This window comes from Azolla caroliniana, unplaced genomic scaffold (genome assembly GCF_043228905.1).
Source record: "Azolla caroliniana isolate FFs.n. ecotype wild unplaced genomic scaffold, voAzoCaro1.0.p SCAF_2, whole genome shotgun sequence".
Lineage (NCBI taxonomy): Eukaryota > Viridiplantae > Streptophyta > Polypodiopsida > Salviniales > Salviniaceae > Azolla > Azolla caroliniana.
In genome coordinates, this window is record NW_028230437.1 from 23,778,678 (window position 1) to 23,794,480 (window position 15,803).

At 43.5% G+C, this 15,803-nt stretch overlaps 1 long non-coding RNA gene across 1 annotated transcript; it reads right to left on the reverse strand.

The window, feature by feature from the left end:
- Positions 1–1,088: 1,088 nt before the first annotated feature.
- LOC147867705 (uncharacterized) lies at positions 1,089–5,383 on the reverse strand. The gene is made up of 2 exons (XR_015529371.1): positions 3,049–5,383; positions 1,089–2,920 (listed from the first exon to the last, which is right to left on the reverse strand). It is a non-coding gene; the product is annotated as an uncharacterized LOC147867705 (long non-coding RNA).
- Between the last annotated feature and the right edge of the window lie 10,420 nt (positions 5,384–15,803).

A 15,803-nucleotide genomic window follows, 5' to 3' on the forward strand; every position in this document is an offset into this window, starting at 1 on the left:
CGAAACATGCCATTGGCAACACGACAACTGTTTGGTTTTTGGTATATATAAATTGTTCAGTTTGGTTTTAAGGCCAAGGAAACCGAACTGAAACAAGCTGATACCTATAACTAGTTCTTCTTTTCAAATTTAACCCAAATTACTATTCCATGATTGATTGTCAAGATCTACTATTTGTGGATAAATGTCTCAAAACTATGTGCACGATGTTGATGTTGAAAGGCAAAATTTTCAATACTCAAAAGAAGACCTACAGTTTGGAATAAACTTAAAAAAGCTGAGATTTATCACTATGGCCACAAGCCCTGTGATTTCTTTCATGATCTTAAAAATCATGTGATGTTGGTAAACTTGCATCGTACACCGATGATAGATTTCAATAGATGGTTATACATCTCCATGAAAGAAAGTCTATTAATGCATATTTTTTATGTTTCACTAGGCTCATTAATTCTTTAAACAAGATCATACACATTACTCTTCAAGGAAAAGACAAACCAACAAATTATATATGTGGTACAAATATTATCTTAGAAGGGGAGGATATAATAGCAAGAGACCAAGAGAAGCACAACATGCAATGGAAGAAAAATAACCCAAATCAGAGATTTATACAACAATGATATATCTATAATGTGCCCCCCCTACAGTTTATATCAAATTGCATGAACAAATTATATGCAATGGAAGAAAAATAACCCAAATCAGAGATTTATACAACAATGATATATCTATAATGTGCCCCCCCGACAGTTTATATCAAATTGCATGAACAAATTATATGCAATGGAAGAAAAATAACCCAAATCAGAGATTTATACAACAATGATATATCTATAATGTGCCCCCCCTACAGTTTATATCAAATTGCATGAACAAATTATACGTCATGGCTATGCCCTCCTGTAGACCGATCAATCTGCAATGTTCTCTTGATCCAAGATCGTCCACCCATTTGACAACAGTTTGAACCTCACAAATGTGTTCACCCTTATGTTAATGGCTTCAACCACAAACAACCAAAGATCTTCCAAGTAGTTTGGTTTTGATAAAACACTTCCCTGGACTACCAACTAGCATGATGTGTAAAATTGCAAACTCAAACAGAATAATGATTTCCTAAAGCACAAGTCATCACTATTCAACAGTGAATTATGCCCATCCCATATGGAGTCATGAAAAGAGACACCGAACAGTAGAACAAAACAACTAACCACTACTACAAAGGGCCTTTTTTTGAAGATCTATGACATTCAATATTTAGACTTAAGGAGGGAATTATATAAATTGCAAACACTATCAAACAAATCTTTCGATTCTTGAATATTTCCCAATGTTGATAGTCATTATTATTCCCCACCAATGGGGTCGATTTTTTGCACCCAGTTTTGGCGTAGCGGCTATTTTTCGATTTATTCTTTTCTTTCAAGGTTTTCGCATGTCTGCTCCAGCTTTTACCCAATTGGATACCAAACTATCTATCTTTGAAACAAATCCTTTCGCTGCTGCAAGGATACCAAAAATCAACTATGGGCCTTCATTTGAGGACCCACAGTTCATTCCGTACTTATATATGCTTGGAAATAGCAAATGGCAGTACAAACAGAACTGAGATATTTTTGATAATTTGCTTCCAAATGGGATTTGTAGATGATCATAGAATGTATGAAGGTCACTCCCTTTCCGGACAGAAAAGACAACAGCTGCTTGTTCTTTACGGTTGTCTTGCTCGCAACTATATTCATCGCCCTGAGCAAAGTAAAATGAATCTAGGTTTTCCCATCGCAGTTAACTGCTTATCACAATCATTTCCTTACTTTATTGTAATGCTCATGAACCTGGAAAGCAACAGAAACACTTTGAGAGGGAAGGAGTTTTGGTCATGGGGGAAGGGAAAGAGAGCAAGTGCCTCTAACAAGGTGAAATATTCTAAACTACAACACCATTTCGTTCTTGAAACAGCCTTTTTTCCACTACATATAAAATGGACTTATACAGCATGTTATATTGTTTGCAAGAAAAAAAAAGGCTATATTTATCACAAAGTGGCTAAATTTCAAGGACTTTGGAAACACTTGCACTATACATACAACCAAGTTCTTTTGAAAGATTTGCCCAGTTTTACAATTAAATGAGGAATTATGAGTGATGTTTGGCAAAAGAATAATATTAATCTAGTAACCTTTGAAATATAAGGGTAAAGGCTTCATGATCTATCATGTAACATGTTATTATAACCAGCCCAACTATTTTTGTTCGGTAAGTGCATGGTGTTATCATCACAACATAATGTCATTTGGATGTACTTGTATTTTCCTTGCACTCATCTTCTTTCTGTCCTTTCAAACCATGGAGAATATAACCCCATGTATTCTAACAAGCACGTAGCGACATTACTACAAAAAGGGTTCTCTATAAGTAACTTAGGTTAAAGTGAGCATAAGCATAAAAGTGCAGGGGAGCTCAACAAGATTCATGATGCATCACACTAACTTGACTCTGGACTATCTTATTTCATCATGTAGTTATATAAACTTCTCCAAACAAGAGCTATATAACCTTTCACACATGCTGAGGTTAAGTGCATGTAGAGCAGATAAAATCAAAGAAGGCCAATATCCTAATGAAGGGGGGGCAACAACATCAAGCACTAGTCCTAAAGAGGAACACAACAGTGTAAACTCAAAGCAGGAAAAGTCCACGATCTTCCTAAGGTAGATCATAAAAATTTCCAGGAAAAATGCCACCAAAATCCCCAACCAGAACCAGAAAAAGGCAATGGCATCAGAGTGACAACATGAAAAAGAGGCAACTCTTGCACATCCCGTTTGGAAGCAGAGAGACTCATTGACTCCAATGCACCACTGACCCTTTCAAAGGACATCCAGAACGTCCCAATGTCTGGTTCCAAAAAGGAATTCTACTCCAATGAACCTCGCAAAAGGCCAAGCAAACCTGTCAGACATTCATTTTGGCTTCCTCTCACGAATCCTGAGTTGTTTTTTCTTTTAGTAGGAAGACTCCAAATGAAGTAGATCGTAGGATTACCAATGTGGCCATCCGTAATTACTCATCATAAATAGTCTTCCACCATGAGAAAAGACTCCTAGAATGGGACACAAGTATATTACCCCCTTTTTAAGTACCCTGAAACCTGTCAAGACTAAAACATCTTCGCAAGACAAATAACACTTAGATGATATTGTCAAGAGATGAGTGGCGTATCCCTCTCTTTAAGAACCCACTAAAGAACCAAATCCAAATTGGAAGTATAAAAATTCTACCCACCCTCAAAAAGAATCATAAGCTTAGGAGACTCCATCGTGCAGGAATCCAAACTGCATTAACATCCAACAGAACAGGTTCCCTCTTCATCAATGAAGAGCCCCCAACAATTTTAGGAAGACCCAAAACATTCTCATGATGCCTGCGGACAAACATTTGGGTCTAGTTACCCTCAACACCGAAAGCAAGCATTATTCATCATAGAAAACCTAAGTCAATATGTTTTGGGGGAAACCACTATTGAAGACTTCAAAAGGACAGGACTTCTATTGTTCCAACATCTTCGAGAAAGAGGCTACCCAGATAGATTTCCAAGGCCAGCTTTGCCAAAATTGTGTATAGCAGGAGGCCAACTCTTCTCCAAAAATCCTGTAAAAGAAGTATTACAAAACATGGGAATCCTCTATACTTAAAGAATTTTTACTTCAAGTATACTAGAACTGTAAAACTCAAAGGTATGAATCCCAAAGTCTCTCAACTTCTTCTAGCAGACTCCAAGTTGTGTAACTTTTCTTGACCAATGATTTGCTGGAAGAATCCCTCATACTCTGGCCTAAGGGCTACCATCCACACTCAGGTGTCCATTGGCCTTCTGGACGAATAGTGCTCCGACTATGACCATTGCAGTGTATAATCATTATATAACTGTTGTTTAAGAGAACGTCCATATTCCAGTATGAGAGAACATACCCCTCCCCTCCTATATGAAGAGAAGAGGGGCTCATTCTCTGAAATATCAAAGTAGGTGTTCTGGGGCTCACATGGTCGAGCAAAACTAGTTTGGGAACGTTTTTGGTAATACAAGTTTTTGCATTAAAATTGGCCCTTTTCTTTTCTTTGCTCTATTCAAGACTGGGAAGACCATCTAAGTCTTAGTTATCTTGCAAAGATATAATTTTCTTCGTAAAATTACAAGCTTTTTAGGAAACTTAGAAGGGGTAATATACTCTGAACACCCATCCTAGCAGTTGTTTCTCATGATGTGAGAGTGTGTGAGGAGAGATTATCCCGGTAATTCGACAATCTACTCCATTTCGGGTTTTCCTACCGGAAAAGAGAAAACAATACTCAGGATTTCTGAAAGGAAAACAAAATGAATGTCTTACCGACTCAGTCCGCGTTTTGCTAGATTCATTGCAGCAGAGGTGCTTCGCGAAGCTTGCATCGTTTGAACTTTTCTCCAAACTATACATCTGATCTGGACTCTCCCCGGTTATCATGTCAATCCGAGATCGAACAGCTGAGCTTTATTAAGGCTACAGACTAGACCATATATACTTGGTCAAAGCTCAGAGTATTCACCACAGCCACAGTAAGACACAACTAGCATTATTTATGTTGTTGTTGGGTAGAAGTGTTAGCAATATTTTCTTCCCAATCCTGCAGATATAGTGAATTAAAAAAACAAAGTCACTAATTCTCGAACTTTCTTCTCATTTATTCCTTCTTCTCTTCCTCCTCCTAAATCGTCTTCCTTCTTCACTGGTAGAAAACCCGTGATATATTCAAGAGATTTAATGGTCTAAATCATCGTCAAAACATGACAAGCTCTTAAGCTTCTTCTTTTTTGTCTTTGCCTTCGACTTTGCTGGTTATGCTCCATGCCTTGCTGCATAAGGTGCTTTACAGCTATGGGAACTTCTTCTTCTTCTTCTGCTTCTTCTTGACATTGCAGACAGCCATCACAAACGTTATCTGTAATGGTTGTCCTCCATGACCTTTGATCAGACCAGGATCAACACTTCAGTTTTATTCACATTCGACAAACACGACATTCACATCCTTTGCAGATTTGTGTCCATCTCAAATCACAAAATACCTGAGAATGTTGATTATCAGCATAAATCATAGTCTTCTGCTAATCCTGCGCGCGAGAGACACTAATCACAGATAATGATGAGCATGGAAAATCACGTCCTTCTTTTCCAATTGATCAAGAAGAAGACCCAAAGTTAAATCTAAATCCAAGAAGACCCAAGTTAATCTTAATCCAAGAAAAGACCCAAAGTAATCTTAATCCAAGAAAACCCAAGTTAATCTTAATCCAAAAATTCGATCCATGATTGAAAATGACTTTGATGGAGTTTTCGTTCCTTTTTTGTCGAAATTATTATTACGAAGAAGAAGCTTAATTTATAAGTCTTTCGATCAAGAGAAGAAGGCACGGAAGAACCATGTGCGAATCGCATTACGGCCATGTCCATGGCCAATGCTTTTGTCGGTAGGCTTGCCCATATGCACCTTGATTTCTATTTCGTACCTAAGTTAATGCAAATTTTTAATCCATGATCGGAGGACTTTGATGGAGTTTTTGTTCCATTTTTGTCAAATTATTATCAAGAAGAAGAAGCTTAATTTAAAAGTCTTTTGATCAAGAGAAGAAGGCATGGAACCATGTGTGAATTGCATTATGCCACAATCCTTGGTTGGTAGGCTTACCTACAACACAGTTCATATGGTTGCAAAAATGTCCGTACACATGTGAAAATGCACAATGCCATTGGGGGTTTGTGAGCTAGGAGAGGAATCCATCATTCTGTGACAATTGGCTTCATTCTTACTCTTCTTAACTGTAGGCTCTCTTTTTGCTCGTAGCTATCTTCACCACTAGGCTCCCATTGCACTCCTAGCTCTCATCACACTCTTCTTAGCTCTCTTCTATCCAAGCTCTTGGTTATTATCCTATGTCTCTTCTCGCTCTTAACTCAGTCTCTTTCTCTTCGAGCATCAAGCATTGTCCTTGCATGAATATTGTTTCTCTAAAGCTACTAGTGTTCTCTATCCCCATCTTTTTGTGTTTTTGTGTTTTTGCGTTTTTGCATTTTTCATTTTCAAAGAAACATCACAATACATTTTTCTTTCGTACATTCTAAACTAGAAGACAAGACAAACATTTTAAAAGAAGAAATTTGGTTATAAATATTGCAAATTTTGGTTATAAATATTGCAAATGTTGTTTGGAGACGAAATGAACTTTCTCCACAACATCTTAAACAATTTTGGAAATGGTTATGGGGTATAAAGATGAGTAGGAAAATTGTTTGTTTTCGATGGTTGTTGGTTCATAACACTATACTAGTTAATGGGTGGCGAAAAGGAAATGTAGACAAGATGTGCCCTTTCTATACAGATGTAATAGAGACTGCTAACCATCGTTTGTGGCGTTGTGGTTTTGCTCTGGACATATGGAAACAACTCATAATTTACTCCAATATATCCTAGAGCAGTGTATACATGGGGTGCAATATTATGGGCAGTGGTACATGATAAACCAATGGTATATGAACAAGAGGAGGTTGCAGATGCTATTATGATGAGACACGGTTTGATGGAAAAAAAATTGACCCCTCTGAATCCACAAATACAAACTGATAAACCTCAAATATGGCAATTGGTAAGTAGTATTACAATTTGGTATATTTGGAAGGCTTGATGTTTGAAGGTATTTCAAAATGTGTCTGAAAAACTTGCCCAAATAATTTCGGGAATTTGGATAGAGATTGTGCATAATCTTAGAGGGATTTTGGATAATATGAAAGGTAATACGCATCAAGCGGAGCTTAGGTGTGTGGAGTTTCATGCCATTTGGGACATAGGTATATTTTATAGACGACGTTTTGATAAGGTGGAGTGGTTCTACTCAACACCAAAGTGTTTATTTAAGCTGATGGTTAGAATTTAGAAAAACATAGGGGATCATTGGTATATCTTGTATGTTTAGCCTTATGGCGTTTTCTAATACTAATGTAGTATCTTTTTTGGAAATAAAAAAATAAAAAAATATTGCAAAATTACAATGGGTTTGTCAACATCCGAAAAAAACCCCAGATAACATTATTCAAAAACCCGTTTAGAGGATGAGAATTTCAAAAAGTAGAAGAATTTCAAGGGGAATATTCTTAAATTTTGCCATGGCGAATCTACGACCAATGACAACACGCCTTGGTCATGTTAGGCCTCTTGGTCGCCCTTGTAATTTGACACCTTGCGACTTTGTTTTTTTCATGTCATGGGGATTTGAATCCTCAAAATATCAAACTTGGTAATGATCTCTCTTGCTCATTATATGGCTTTCAAGAGTTCTCTTTCTAGATAAAAATATATTTCGGCACCATTGCATTTGCGTTTGAACGTGCATTTGCCCTTATCCTCGCATGGGTGCCTGATTTCAACAAAAGGTACATCAATGTATTGGTATTTATCTTAGGCTCCTACGTCCTTTGACAAGAGAGCTCAACAACCTTTTGTCTGCTTTAACGAGGGATTTGGACCCTTAACCATTTGTTACCATTGGCTAGCTCTTACCATTTCAGATATGTGTTGTTGTTTTTTTCCAAAAAAGAATATATTCCATTAGTTAAAATGTCCTACTATACATAACTTTAGTCCCTTTATCGGGTAGTCCTTGCCTAAATTATCCTATCATTCTTAGCTACTATATACCCTATGTTGGTTGTACAAAAGCTCGCCACCAAACATCTACTTATATATGGGCGACATCACTTATTTATCTTGTAAAAAATAGCGTGCGGAAGCAGGTATGAAGACAGAACAGAGGAATGAAACTCAGGTTCAATGGAGAGCTTCGGCTTACACGGTATACGCGGGAGAGACAGAGAGAGAAACACAGAAAAAAACTCTATTCAACAACAATACTCAGTCTGTACATAAGACGTGCTCAGTGAACAGTTTTATACAAGTCCTGGAAGGACTGACCGAAGTACTGACAGTACTTCAATGCTCATTAAGAGCTCCTACACTAACTCCCAAATATATTCCTCACGGAATATCTTTCCTAACGACCTCCCGGTTTACGCACTCGGCCTAACCGATCGGTCCCAGCCGATCCGGTCCTCGGCTTCTTCAGCCGATCTGGCCGATGTTGAGCTTGTCTCTCAACACTCCCCTTCAAGCTCAACTCGGGGCTCTTCGGGATCCTCGAGCTCATGGCTTCGGTTCCTCCTGGCTTCACGCCTCGCTCGCGCTCCTCGACCCGTTCGACTCCGCGCGCTTCGACCCTTCCGGTCAGCTTGTCTGCTCATGCGGCCCTTATCAGCTCTTCTGCTGTTGCGGTGTTGACGCTTCTCCTGCTGCCTTTTCTTCCGCTTAGGCCTCGGTTGATTCAGCGTGTCTGAATCAAACATCCGAACCGACTCGGCTACCTTCGATCGGTTTTCGCTCTCGTCTGAGTTGGCTGTCTCCAACTCGTCTTTGGTCTTCTCGCCCTCGATGGCGTCATCTCCCCTATGCGTGGTTGGCTTCGGCTCTCTCCTTTGGCTGCTCCCCTTCTGTCCACTTCCGAACTTTTCCGCGGGTCCGCCCTCGGCTTCTTCAGCCGATCCGAAGTCGAACTTGTCAACCGACTCGATGTCGCGGTCTCCGCTCCTTTCCTGTTGCCTTGCTTGGTCGTTCGGGACTGTTCTCCCCCTCAAGTTCGGCACGTCAAGGTGACGCAATCCAAGCGCACCTGAGAATTGCCGCAACTTGTCCAGACCAAGAGGCTTGGTGAAGATGTCGGCAGCCTACTGATCCGTCGGAACGTACTGAAGTTCGACTTCACCGGAAAGGACACGCTCACGGACGAAATGGTAGTGCACCTCAATGTGCTTGGTCCGAGCGTGGAAGACGGGGTTCTTCGCGAGTTGGATGCTGCTGAGGTTGTCGCAGTAGATCGTCGTTGGATCGGACACCTCCTCTTGCAGGTCCTTAAGTAGCCGCTTCAACCATAAGGCTTCGCATGTTGCGACAGCCGCTCCTCGATACTCCGCTTCGGTGCTTGACAGTGCAACTGTCGGCTGCTTCTTACTGCTCCACGCGATCGCGGCACTCCCAAGGGAGAACGTGTATCCAGACGCGGATCGGTGATCGGCGGCGTTGCCAGCCCAATCAGCATCGGTGTAGCTGACTAGCTGCACGGCTGCACCGGTCCGATATAGCAGTCCTCGGTCCTTAGTGCCACTTATGTACCGCAGTACGCGTTGCGCACACTGAAGGTGCTCCTCGGTAGGTCGCGCCATGAACTGACTGATCACCCCGACCGAGTAACTGAGGTCGGGTCGGGTGATGGTCAAGTATATGAGGCTTCCGACAATTTGTCGGAACCTCATCGGGTCACATACCTTTCCTGTATCGGGACGAAGCTTGACGGTTCTGTCCAGAGGAGTCGAGACGGTCTTACAGTCGGCCATCCCGAATTTGAAGAGCATACTCAGCACGTAGTGACGTTGGCTTATCAATATGCCTTCGGGGGTACGGATCACTTCGATCCTGAGGAAGTAATGAAGGTCCCCCAGATCCTTCATGTCGAATGATGTCGCAAGCTGGAGCTTCACGCGGTCGATTTCACCTAGGCCGGCGCCGGTGATGACCAAGTCATCAACATATAGTAAAATACTAACTGGTCCAAGTCGACCTTTCCGGATGAACAGGGAAGAGTCCGATTTTGATGTGACGAAGCCCATCTGACGCAGTTGTTGCGTGATCTTCGCGTTCTAGGCACGCGGGGCTTGCTTCAGTCCGTAAAGGGACTTCTTCAATCGGCAGATTGCCGAGGTGTTCGTTCCGGAGTGAAATCTCGGGGGCTGTACCATGTACACCTGTTCCTCAAGGTCACCTTGCAGGAACGCATTCTTTACATCCATCTGATGTAAGTGCCACCCCTTGGCCGCGGCTACTGCGAGCAAAACACGGACGGTCGTCTCATCGTAGTCAATGCCGTGTTTTTGCGCGTAGCCCTTTGCCACTAGCCGAGCCTTGTACCTGTTGACCGAGCCATCGGTGTTGTGCTTGACCTTGTACACCCACCTACACCCGATTGGTTTTACCCCTCTCGGTGCGTCAACCAGGTCCCAGGTCTTGTTCTCCGCCAATGCGTGCATCTCTTCCTCCATCGTGGCACGCCAATTCGCGTCCTTCGCCGCTTTTGCGTAGCTCTCCGGCTCACGCACTTCCGCTACACAGGTCATGTACGCATAATGATGCGCCATGTACTCGTTGTATCCGAACCGCAAAACAGGATTCTTCTGGCGGGTAGATCGGCGTAATCTCACATCAGCCGATGTCGAGGCCTTCTCGGTCGACGCGGTCTTCATCTTTAAAGACCTGTCACCGGTTCCCTCGGAGTCGGACTCGCGTCTGTCTAACTCGTTCCTTTCCGTGCCGGAATCCGACACCTTCTTCTTCCCTTTCTCTTTGCGTGTAAGCCATCTCCTCGGCTTCCTGCGCGGGGAATGCACGGCCGAGTCTCCACTACTCGCCGGCTCTTCGTCGGACTGGTCATACCGACTCAGTCGTCCAATTGGTCCACTTAACCGGAGTGAAATCAGACTCTCTTCGCGGGTCTTGATTTCGGGCTCATCCGGAGGCATCTCGGCCTCGCTGACCTCATCGTCAGAGCTCGGATTGGAGTTGGGGTTCCGAGTCGGGGACAGGTACCAGGACGCGGACTCGTCAAACACAACGTCGCGACTGACACGCGCTTGTTTGGTGCGAGGGTTATAGCACTTATAACCCTTCTGCTCGTTTGAGTAACCGACCAAGATGCATTTCTCGGCCTTTGCGTCCAGCTTCCTCCTTTTCTCCTTCGGTATATGCACATACGCAATGCTACCGAACACCCTGAAGTGTCGCAAGTTCGGCTTCGTTCCGAAATATAGCTCGTGCGCCGACACTTTGTCTCCGATCCGGTTCTGGATGTATACCGCGGTCCTTATCGCCTCGGCCCAGTAGAACTTGGGCAAGCTCTTCTCCTCCAACATTGCCCGTGCCGCTTCCACAATCAACCGATTCTTCCTCTCGGCCACGCCGTTATGCTCCGGCGTGTATCTACAACTGAATTCGCACCGAATTCCCATTTGTTGTAGATAACCGTTGAATTGACCGGAAAAGTACTCTTTCCCGCCATCCGACCGCAGGCACTTGATCTTTCGTCCCGTTTCCGTTTCCATGAACCCTTTGAGGTCCCGGAAACAGTCGAAGACTTCGCTCTTCCTCTCAATGAGGTAGATCCACGTGTGCCGCGTGTGGTCGTTGATGAAGGAGACGAAATATCGGCTCCCGCCAAGGCTAACGTTTTGTGCCAGCCCCCACACATCCGAGTGTATAAGGTCGAGCTTGTTCCGGCTCCGGTTTCGCTTGTTGGAGAAAGGAAGTCGGTGTTGTTTCCCGAGCTGGCAGGCTTCACAAATTTGTGCCTTGCGGCCACTAAACTTGGGCAATCCGAACACTACCTGTTTCGATTGCAAATCTTGAAGCCGCTGGTAGTTGACGTGGCCTATCCGCTTGTGCCACAAGTCGATGTCCGACTCGGCTTTTTGTCCCTTTGCGAACATTGCGGTGCCGCCGTCAGTGGAATCGAGGATGAACATCCTCCCGTCTTTGCGCCCTTGCGCAATCACACGGCCTTCTTCCTCAATGAAGCACCCGAGGTGTGTAAACCGAACCTCCATCCCTTGGTCGACGATCTGTCCGACCGAGACCAAGTTTTTCGTGATTGTCGGAACGTGCAACACGTTCATGAGTTTCCCTTTCTGCCCGACATGGCTAAGGGGAACTTCTCCGACATTCGCGATCGGATGCAGAGTGTCGTCTCCTGTTGCGACTACTCCAAATTGTATCGGTTTTTCAAGGTACGAGAACCACTCCTTATGGCTCGTCATGTGGTTTGACGCGCCGGAGTCTACGTACCACACCTCGTCCGATCTCGGAGTGCTCTGTTTCACTGAGTTTGCTTCGTGTCTCGTCACGAAGGCAGTCCCTTCTCCGGCTCTCCCGGAGTCTTCGACGTAGTGCGATCGCTGCCAATTTCCCTTGTCGGTATGTCTGGAGCCGTTCCCGGAACCAGTTCTCTCCGAATCGGCGCGCTTCTTCCAGCACTCACTTTCCCTGTGGCCTTTCTTGCCACAGTACCAACACTCCGCGATGGACTTCCCTTGCCGGTTCTCATCGCTTCGACTCCCCCTATTTCCGGAGGGTCCGGAGTTGTTGTCGGCATCACTTCGGTGCCTTCTTCCTTGATCTCGTCGGCCGCCTTCATTGCGCCCCGACTCGCCTCGTCCTCCACGTCCACGAGGCCTATCTCCCTCCGTGTACAACATTCTGTTGTCGGCGTGCGTGCTTGTAGACGCACCCGCGTGGTTCTCCTCTACTAGGAGCATCGACTGTAAGTCGAAAAAGGACGACGTATTCTCCCGGGTACACACAGCCGTTCGGAACGCTCCGAACTTCGACGCCAAACCTCCGAGACCGATCTGGACCATCTCGCTCTCCTCGATGTTCACCTCTATGGAGGCGAGGGAGTCGCAGATATCCTTGATCTTCGAGGTATAGTCTGCCACCGACAAATCGTGTTGTCGTAGGTTACTCAACTCCTGTCGGAGCTGAAGCTTCTTGGCTGTGGTGCTCGCGGCGAAAATCTTTTTCTGATTTTCCCACGCACCCTTCGGCGTCTTTGCATCCCGAACATAGCTTAATAGTTGTTCGCCTACACACGACGCGAAGCAGTACAATACCCTGCTCGCCGATTGCTCCCACAACAGGAAGTCTCTGTGTGTCGATTCGGGTGCCGCGTCATTAGCTCCTTCGACATAACTCCAGTAGCCGTGCCCGAGCAGGTACTAGTGCATCTTGTAGGACCAAGAAGCGTAGTTGGTTCTGTCGAGCTTCTCTGTTGGAAGTGAGCTCGCCATGCCTCTATCTAGCGTTCTTCTTGTTCTTCTTCGTTAAGCTGTGTCGGCTGCAGAGAGGTTCTCAACCCTCGCGCTCTGATACCATGTAAAAAATAGCGTGTGGAAGCAGGTATGAAGACAGAACAGAGGAAGGAAACTCAAGTTCAATGGAGAGCTTCGGCTTACACGGTATACGCGGGAGAGACAGAGAGAGAAAAACATAAAAAAACTCTATTTAACAATAATACTCAGTTTGTACATAAGACGTGCTCAGTGAACACTTTTATACAAGTCCTGGAAGGACTGACCGAAGTACTGACAGTACTTCAATGCTCATTAAGAGCTCCTACACTAACTCCCAAATATATTCCTCACGGAATATCTTTCCTAACGACCTCCCGGTTTACGCACTCGGCCTAACCGATCGGTCCCAGCCGATCCGGTCCTCGGCTTCTTCAGCCGATCTGGCCGATGTTGAGCTTGCCTCTCAACATATCTTACAATTTCACATATATGTCTCTAGCTAGACTTTCCATACACATCACTTACATTCCATAGCCCACATGTCTGTTCTCTATGTATCTCATCTCATTCATGCCCCTTTTTCAACTAATGGGAGGGGGAACAACCATCTGGGTACTACGTACTACCATCGTATATCCATTCCATTTTCTACAACCATCGGTGTAGTACACCAACATTTTCAGAAATTCAGCCTCGTTAGTTCTGAAACATCGTTTGTTCCATCAATCCGCTCATATTGTGATCTCAATGTGGTTATTAATGTGGGCCATATTAGATTAATAGATTCTGTTGGAGGCCGCTTGTTTGCTGAAAATACCCAGGAACATCTTGCTATCCATATGCATCATACGATAATGGGTGCAAGCAACATCCATAGATCTCCAAATTTATGCTTCTGTGCACTAACTGCAGGTACCCTGTTATCAATGATCAATCAAATAGTTCCATTTTCCCCTCTATACATTGCTTTTCATGTGCTATCATATTTCTCCACATCATCATCAAGACAGTTCCAACAAGCATGTCCCCATTTGAGGGTAAATGAGCTAGAGGCATGACATAACAATCGTCATGCCCTTCCCATATAGCCATTGCCTCTCAACATTCCCATAGACAATGGGAAATGATTTCTATATATCCACATGCACTACATCTAGGGTCTACATTGGGGCCTTTACCCCACGTCCCTACCGGCAAGGCTCTATGGGCAATAAGCCATAAACACATAAGTATCTTGCTCTCCCCACTGTCATGCCATATCATTTTCTAGAATTTACCTAATCTCCTTTCACTAATGCCCTCTTGTATCCAATATTTATGTGCTACAATATCGCCGTGGTCTTGTTCTAGAATAACTTGCCTCCCGATTTTCATGTTGTACCTGAAAAATTGAACTAACTTGGTGCCCTCAATTCGTCCTTGAGTTCTCTAGAAATACATCGATGGGTCCCATGATAGTTAATCTAAATGCCCTTCTATCAGCCAACACATTGTCTTTAGTGTGATCTCACTCGGCTTGGGGTCAATCAACATATCCTTTCCATTTTTTGCAATCAACCTAATCGGCCTTTCAGTTTGATATGCTAGTTGCTCACATATTGCCATTCCATGCTCTATTTTGTATTATCATGCCTCATTAGGTCCTACTTTCATTCCCTTAATTCCAATTAGATAATTTCCAGCATGTATAAGTCTAGTCATTCAATTTCGGAGGTAATTATATCTTCATCTTCCAAACCCACATAATTAGATAGAAATCTCTTCTAGTCCACTAACACGTTCCCTTGGGCATTGATTAAGTTGGCCCATTTGAAGCCTGCTTTTTGTCCTAACATCAGCCCATCTACATCTTTGATCAATGGGTTCCACATAATTGGCATGTACATCTGAGCATATGCATCATTTTTCCATCGACAAATGATTCCTTTTCTGATTCCTTATCGTTTCGTCATAATTCCAACATCACATATACTTTGCGTACATCCCCAATATTTGGGTCACATTTCTAGCACAAAAACCCAAAAGGGTTGCTTGGCCAACTTCCACCTTATCTCGGCATCCACATCTTCCATCTGTCTCCAAAGAATTTTCCAAGGTGTCTTAGGTGGTTGCAAGCTCATAATCACCAATTTGCCTAGCAAGGCCTTCGTTTACACCACGGGATCCACTAGTCCCACCCTGCCTTCACTTTTTTCTTTTATAAGTGTGGTCTAGGCAACCTTTGCACGAGCATGTTTTTCCTCAGTGACCCCCCATAAGAAATTTCTGATAAGCCTTTTTATCAATTTCATTGATTTGGGCACGATTATCTAGCATGCAACAGAATCTGATTTGCAATCACAATCTTGCCTACAAAGGATAGTTTTCTTGCATTCCACCATATTCGCTTCACTTTTATTTTGTCAACGAGTAGATTGTAGTGTTCTTATCGATCAATGTCCATACCGATTTTGAAACCCAAGTATCTAGTAGTTTCTCCTCTCCTCAACCATCTAAAATTGGGGTCTGGAGCCCAATTTAACACAGGCTTATTAGTAATCCAAATGCCCACAGATTTATTCTAGTTTATTTTAGCACCCGAGCCCCTGCAAAACTCATAGCAATGTGCAGAGGAATGATTTATTTAATACCCAAGGATGGAAAAGACCTGACAATACTTGACAATTGGTGACCATTGACGATTCTCACCAATGCCTATAAGATAATGGCTAAAGTTGTAAGTAGTCGATTGAAAATGGTACTAGGGGACATTATACATACAACGCAAACTAGCTTCTTGGAAAACCGGAGCATTGTTGACAATGTGATAAATTTCTGGGAGTATTCAAC